Below are 7,453 nucleotides of genomic sequence, written 5' to 3'. Positions count from 1 at the left end.
TTGCCGGGCAACCGCCTGCCGGCCCTCCGGGAGGGGGCGGGGGGGTGGGCCGCTGCCGACACCATGCCGGAACGGCTCACTGTTGCCGGGCAGCCACCTGCCGGCTTCCCCTTCCCTCTCTCTGGAAGCCACTCTCTCAGAGAACCAGCAGGAGGCGCTGTGGGGGCCGCCCGCGTGACCGGGGAGGAGCCTCCGAGGCGGGGAGCCCGAAAACCCACTTTGGTTCCGGAGCTCCAGGAGGGCGGGTCGGCCCGCTTCGGCTATCCGGGATCGGTGCTTCGTGGCTGGGCAGCGGACGGCCGGAGGGCCCCCTCTCCACCTCCAGAGTGAGTGAGACTCTTGTCCAAAAAAAAAAAAAAAAAAAATTAAAAAAAAAAAAACAACAACACACAACCCCGTGTCGGTTCCGGGCGGAGAGGCCGAACACGCGCTGGCCGTGTACGACCGTCTGCACTGGTGCTCGTATGCGCTCGGGCGGCAGGCCGGCCTCTCCCTCTGGAAGCACAGACTTCCAGCAGGTAGAGGCCAAATACCAGCTAAAAGTGTCCGACGGCAGGCGCTCGTCGGTCGGATTGGCTTAAGCGCATTGTGTGGGGCCTCTGGAGGTCTCCTTCGACAGAGCCCAATCCATATATATGTGATGACAGTCGCCCGTTTCTCCCCCGTTACCTTTCCTCGTCCTCCGGTGGTCTGGCACCGGGGAAATGGCGCCCTCTCGAGGATGCTGCCGGTATTGCAATTTTATTAGCGCCCCTCGTGGATTGAGCTGGTATTTCATGCAGAATCACATCAGCGGCGCTGGGTGAGACTCGGGGCGGCCCGTGGCGGGCCACGGCGGCCCGGTTCGGCTCAGACCCCGCCCGGCAACGCAGCGGGGCCCCTCTGGGCTCCGCCGGAGCCCCTTTTGCCCCATTTTTGAGCAAAATGACAGCTTTCTAAGGCCCAAAGCGGAGCCTGGGAGCAGGAGGGTGAGCTAGCTCCTGCGTAGCATTAGCATGCAGGGACACAGCCTCGGCAGGCAGGGGCTTAGCATTAGCCTGCGGGGACCCGGGCCGGGCAGCCAGGCACTTACACCCAGCCTGGAGGGACCCGGGCCGGGCAGGCAGGGACTTACACCCAGGCTGCAGGGCCCCGGGCTGGGCAGGCAGGGACTTACACCCAGGCTGCAGGGCCCCAGGCTGGGCAGCCGGGCACCCAGCCCCAGCCTGGGGGTCCCCGGGCCAGGCAGCCAGGCACCCCGCCCCAGCCTGCAGGGCCCCAGGCTGGGCAGGCAGGGACTTACACCCAGGCTGCAGGGCCCCAGGCTGGGCAGCCGGGCACCCAGCCCCAGCCTGGGGGTCCCCGGGCCAGGCAGCCAGGCACCCCGCCCCAGCCTGCAGGGCCCCAGGCCGGGCAGCCAGGGACTTACACCCAGCCCTCAGGGCCCCAGTCCAGGCAGCCAGGCACTTACACCCAGCCTGGGGGGCCCCAGCCCGGGCAGCCAGGGACTTAGCATTAGCCTGCGGATCCCCAGCCCAGGCAGCCAGGGACTTAGTGTTAGCCTGCGGAGCCCCAGGCTGGGCAGCCAGGCACCCAGCCCCAGCCTGGGGGCCCCCAGCCAGGGCAGCCAGGCACCCAGCCCCAGCCTGGGGGGCCCCAGCCAGGGCAGCCAGGGACTTAGCATTAGCCTGCGGAGCCCCAGCCAGGGCAGCCAGGCACCCAGCCCCAGCCTGGGGGGCCCCAGCCAGGGCAGCCAGGGACTTAGCATTAGCCTGCGGAGCCCCAGCCCAGGCAGCCAGGGACTTACACCCAGCCCTCAGGGCCCCAGTCCAGGCAGCCAGAGACCCAGCCCCAGCCTGCGGGGCCCCAGGCCGGGCAGCCAGGGACTTTACACCCAGCCCTCAGGGCCCCAGTCCAGGCAGCCAGGCACTTACACCCAGCCTGGGGGGCCCCAGCCCGGGCAGCCAGGCACCCAGCCCCAGCCTGCGGGGCCCCAGCCCAGGCAGCCAGGGACTTAGCATTAGCCTGCGGAGCCCCAGCCCAGGCAGCCAGGGACTTAGCATTAGCCTGCGGAGCCCCAGCCAGGGCAGCCAGGCACTTACACCCAGGCTGCGGGGCCCCAGCCCAGACATCCAGGCACCCAGCCCCAGCCTGGGGGGGCCCCAGCCAGGGCAGCCAGGGACTTAGCATTAGCCTGCGGAGCCCCAGCCCTGGCAGTCAGGGACTTTACCCTAGCCTGGAGGGCCCCACGCTGGGCAGGCAGGGACTTTACCCCAGCTTGCGGGGCCCCAGGCTGGGCAGCCAGGCACCCAGCCCCAGCCTGGGGGGCCCCAGCCCAGGCAGCCAGGGCCTTAGCGTTAGCCTGCGGAGCCCCAGGCTGGGCAGCCAGGCACCCAGCCCCAGCCTGGGGGCCCCCAGCCAGGGCAGCCAGGCACCCAGCCCCAGCCTGGGGGGCCCCAGCCAGGGCAGCCAGGGACTTAGCATTAGCCTGCGGAGCCCCAGCCAGGGCAGCCAGGCACCCCGCCCCAGCCTGCAGGGCCCCAGGCTGGGCAGGCAGGGACTTACACCCAGGCTGCAGGGCCCCAGGCTGGGCAGCCAGGCACTTACACCCAGCCTGGGGGGCCCCAGCCCGGGCAGCCAGGAGCCCAGCCCCAGCCTGCGGGGCCCCAGCCAGGGCAGCCAGGCACCCAGCCCCAGCCTGGGGGGCCCCAGCCCAGGCAGCCAGGGACTTAGCATTAGCCTGCGGAGCCCCAGCCCTGGCAGGCAGCACCCAGCCCCAGCCTGCGGGGCCCCAGCCAGGGCAGCCAGGCACTTACACCCAGGCTGCGGGGCCCCAGCCCAGACAGCCAGGCACCCAGCCCCAGCCTGGGGGGGCCCCAGCCAGGGCAGCCAGGGACTTAGCATTAGCCTGCGGAGCCCCAGCCCTGGCAGTCAGGGACTTTACCCTAGCCTGGAGGGCCCCACGCTGGGCAGGCAGGGACTTTACCCCAGCTTGCGGGGCCCCAGGCTGGGACGCCAGGCACCCAGCCCCAGCCTGCGGGGCCCCAGCCAGGGCAGCCAGGCACCCCGGCCCAGCCTGCGGGGCCCCAGCCCTGGCAGTCAGGCACCCAGCCCCAGCCTGCGGGGCCCCAGCCCTGGCAGCCAGGAACTTAGCGTTAGCCTGCGGAGCCCCAGCCCAGGCAGCCAGGGACTTATACCCAGGCTGCGGGGCCCCAGCCCAGGCAGCCAGGCACCCAGCCCCAGCCTGGGGGGCCCCAGGCTGGGCAGGCAGGGACTTTACCCCAGCCTGCGGGGCCCCAGGCCGGGCAGCCAGGGACTTACACCCAGCCCTCAGGGCCCCAGCCCAGGCAGCCAGGCACTTAGCGTTAGCCTGCGGAGCCCCAGCCCAGGCAGCCAGGGACTTATACCCAGGCTGCGGGGCCCCAGCCCAGGCAGCCAGGCACCCAGCCCCAGCCTGGGGGGCCCCAGGCTGGGCAGGCAGGGACTTTACCCCAGCCTGCGGGGCCCCAGGCCGGGCAGCCAGGGACTTACACCCAGCCCTCAGGGCCCCAGTCCAGGCAGCCAGGCACTTAGCGTTAGCCTGCGGAGCCCCAGCCCAGGCAGCCAGGGACTTATACCCAGGCTGCGGGGCCCCAGCCCAGGCAGCCAGGCACCCAGCCCCAGCCCCAGCCTGCGGGGCCCCAGCCCTGGCAGTCAGGGACTTTACCCTAGCCTGGAGGGCCCCAGCCAGGGCAGCCAGGCACTTACACCCAGGCTGCGGGGCCCCAGCACAGACAGCCAGGCACCCAGCCCCAGCCTGGGGGGCCCCAGCCCGGGCAGCCAGGCACTTACACCCAGGCTGCGGGGCCCCAGCACAGACAGCCAGGCACCCAGCCCCAGCCTGGGGGGCCCCAGCCCGGGCAGCCAGGGACTTACACCCAGCCCTCAGGGCCCCAGCCAGGGCAGCCAGGCACTTACACCCAGGCTGCGGGGCCCCAGTCCAGGCAGCCAGGCACCCAGCCCCAGCCTGCGGGGCCCCAGCCCAGACAGCCAGAGACTTAGCATTAGCCTGCGGAGCCCCAGCCCTGGCAGCCAGGGACTTAGCATTAGCCTGCGGAGCCCCAGCCCAGGCAGCCAGGCACTTACACCCAGCCCTCAGGGCCCCAGCCCAGGCAGCCAGGGACTTACACCCAGCCTGGGGGGCCCCAGTCCAGGCAGCCAGGCACTTACACCCAGCCTGGGGGGCCCCAGCCCAGGCAGCCAGGCACCCAGCCCCAGCCTGCGGAGCCCCAGTCCAGGCAGTCAGGGACTTTACCCTAGCCTGCGGGGCCCCAGTCCAGGCAGCCAGGGACTTATACACGGCCTGCGGAGCCCCAGTCCAGGCAGTCAGGGACTTTACCCTAGCCTGCGGGGCCCCAGTCCAGGCAGCCAGGGACTTATACACGGCCTGCGGGGCCCCAGCCCTGGCAGGCAGCACCCAGCACCAGCCTGCGGGGACCCAGCCCAGGCAGCCAGGGACTTAGCGTTAGCCTGCGGAGCCCCAGCCCAGGCAGCCAGGCACTTAGTGTTAGCCTGCGGGGCCCCAGCCCTGGCAGTCAGGGACTTTACCCTAGCCTGGAGGGCCCCAGGCTGGGCAGGCAGGGACTTTACCCCAGCCTGCGGGGCCCCAGGCCGGGCAGCCAGGGACTTACACCCAGCCCTCAGGGCCCCAGTCCAGGCAGCCAGGCACTTACACCCAGCCTGGGGGGCCCCAGCCCAGGCAGCCAGGCACCCAGCCCCAGCCTGCGGAGCCCCAGTCCAGGCAGTCAGGGACTTTACCCTAGCCTGCGGGGCCCCAGTCCAGGCAGCCAGGGACTTACACCCAGCCTGGGGGGCCCCAGCCCAGGCAGCCAGGCACCCAGCCCCAGCCTGCGGAGCCCCAGTCCAGGCAGTCAGGGACTTTACCCTAGCCTGCGGGGCCCCAGTCCAGGCAGCCAGGGACTTATACACGGCCTGCGGGGCCCCAGCCCAGGCAGCCAGGCACCCAGCCCCAGCCTGGGGGGCCCCAGGCTGGGCAGGCAGGGACTTTACCCCAGCCTGCGGGGCCCCAGGCCGGGCAGCCAGGGACTTACACCCAGCCCTCAGGGCCCCAGTCCAGGCAGCCAGGCACTTAGCGTTAGCCTGCGGAGCCCCAGCCCAGGCAGCCAGGGACTTATACCCAGGCTGCGGGGCCCCAGCCCAGGCAGCCAGGCACCCAGCCCCAGCCCCAGCCTGCGGGGCCCCAGCCCTGGCAGTCAGGGACTTTACCCTAGCCTGGAGGGCCCCAGCCAGGGCAGCCAGGCACTTACACCCAGGCTGCGGGGCCCCAGCACAGACAGCCAGGCACCCAGCCCCAGCCTGGGGGGGCCCAGCCCGGGCAGCCAGGGACTTATACCCAGGCTGCGGGGGCCCAGCCCAGGCAGCCAGGCAGCCAGCCCCAGCCTGGGGGGCCCCAGCCCAGGCAGCCAGGGACTTACACCCAGCCCTGGGGGGCCCCAGCCCGGGCAGCCAGGCACCCAGCCCCAGCCTGCGGGGCCCCAGCCCAGGCAGCCAGGGACTTAGCATTAGCCTGCAGAGCCCCAGCCCTGGCAGGCAGCACCCAGCCCCAGCCTGCGGGGCCCCAGCCAGGGCAGCCAGGCACTTACACCCAGGCTGCGGGGCCCCAGTCCAGGCAGCCAGGCACCCAGCCCCAGCCTGCGGGGCCCCAGCCCAGACAGCCAGAGACTTAGCATTAGCCTGCGGAGCCCCAGCCCTGGCAGCCAGGGACTTAGCATTAGCCTGCGGAGCCCCAGCCCAGGCAGCCAGGCACTTACACCCAGCCCTCAGGGCCCCAGTCCAGGCAGCCAGGCACTTACACCCAGCCTGGGGGGCCCCAGCCCGGGCAGCCAGGCACCCAGCCCCAGCCTGCGGGGCCCCAGCCCAGGCAGCCAGGGACTTAGCATTAGCCTGCGGAGCCCCAGCCAGGGCAGCCAGGCACTTACACCCAGGCTGCGGGGCCCCAGCCCAGACAGCCAGGCACCCAGCCCCAGCCTGGGGGGGCCCCAGCCAGGGCAGCCAGGGACTTAGCATTAGCCTGCGGAGCCCCAGCCCTGGCAGTCAGGGACTTTACCCTAGCCTGGAGGGCCCCACGCTGGGCAGGCAGGGACTTTACCCCAGCTTGCGGGGCCCCAGGCTGGGCAGCCAGGCACCCAGCCCCAGCCTGGGGGGCCCCAGCCCAGGCAGCCAGGGACTTAGCGTTAGCCTGCGGAGCCCCAGCCCAGGCAGCCAGGGACTTAGCATTAGCCTGCGGAGCCCCAGCCCAGGCAGCCAGGGACTTAGCATTAGCCTGCGGAGCCCCAGCCCAGGCAGCCAGGCACTTACACCCAGCCCTCAGGGCCCCAGCCCAGGCAGCCAGGGACTTACACCCAGCCTGGGGGGCCCCAGTCCAGGCAGCCAGGCACTTACACCCAGCCTGGGGGGCCCCAGCCCAGGCAGCCAGGCACCCAGCCCCAGCCTGCGGAGCCCCAGTCCAGGCAGTCAGGGACTTTACCCTAGCCTGCGGGGCCCCAGTCCAGGCAGCCAGGGACTTATACACGGCCTGCGGGGCCCCAGCCCAGGCAGGCAGGGACTTAGCATTAGCCTGCGGAGCCCCAGCCCTGGCAGGCAGCACCCAGCACCAGCCTCCGGGGCCCCAGCCCGGGCAGCCAGGCACCCAGCCCCAGCCTGCGGGGACCCAGCCCAGGCAGCCAGGGACTTAGCGTTAGCCTGCGGAGCCCCAGCCCAGGCAGCCAGGCACTTAGTGTTAGCCTGCGGGGCCCCAGCCCTGGCAGTCAGGGACTTTACCCTAGCCTGGAGGGCCCCAGGCTGGGCAGGCAGGGACTTTACCCCAGCCTGCGGGGCCCCAGGCCGGGCAGCCAGGGACTTACACCCAGCCCTCAGGGCCCCAGTCCAGGCAGCCAGGCACTTACACCCAGCCCTGGGGGGCCCCAGCCCGGGCAGCCAGGCACCCAGCCCCAGCCTGCGGGGCCCCAGCCCAGGCAGCCAGGGACTTAGCATTAGCCTGCGGAGCCCCAGCCCTGGCAGGCAGCACCCAGCCCCAGCCTGCGGGGCCCCAGCCAGGGCAGCCAGGCACTTACACCCAGGCTGCGGGGCCCCAGCCCAGACAGCCAGGCACCCAGCCCCAGCCTGGGGGGCCGCAGCCCAGGCAGCCAGGGACTTAGCATTAGCCTGCGGAGCCCCAGCCCAGGCGGCCAGGGACCCCGCAGCCCAGGCAGCCAGGGACTTAGCATTAGCCTGCGGAGCCCCAGCCCAGGCGGCCAGGGACCCCGCTCAGCCTCCCCAGCCCCAGCCCCAGCCCCAGCCCCAGCCCCAGCCCCAGCCCCACCATCCCCACCACCGGCCCCAGCCTCGGCACACACCTCCCGGGACTGCTCCGGGGACCGCGCTCCGGGGCCCACGCACAACCCGGCGCACCGGCCGAGCATGTGCACCCACTATT

This window comes from Antennarius striatus, unplaced genomic scaffold (genome assembly GCF_040054535.1).
Source record: "Antennarius striatus isolate MH-2024 unplaced genomic scaffold, ASM4005453v1 scaffold_28, whole genome shotgun sequence".
NCBI lineage: Eukaryota > Metazoa > Chordata > Actinopteri > Lophiiformes > Antennariidae > Antennarius > Antennarius striatus.
This window is presented reverse-complemented; position numbering follows the sequence as displayed.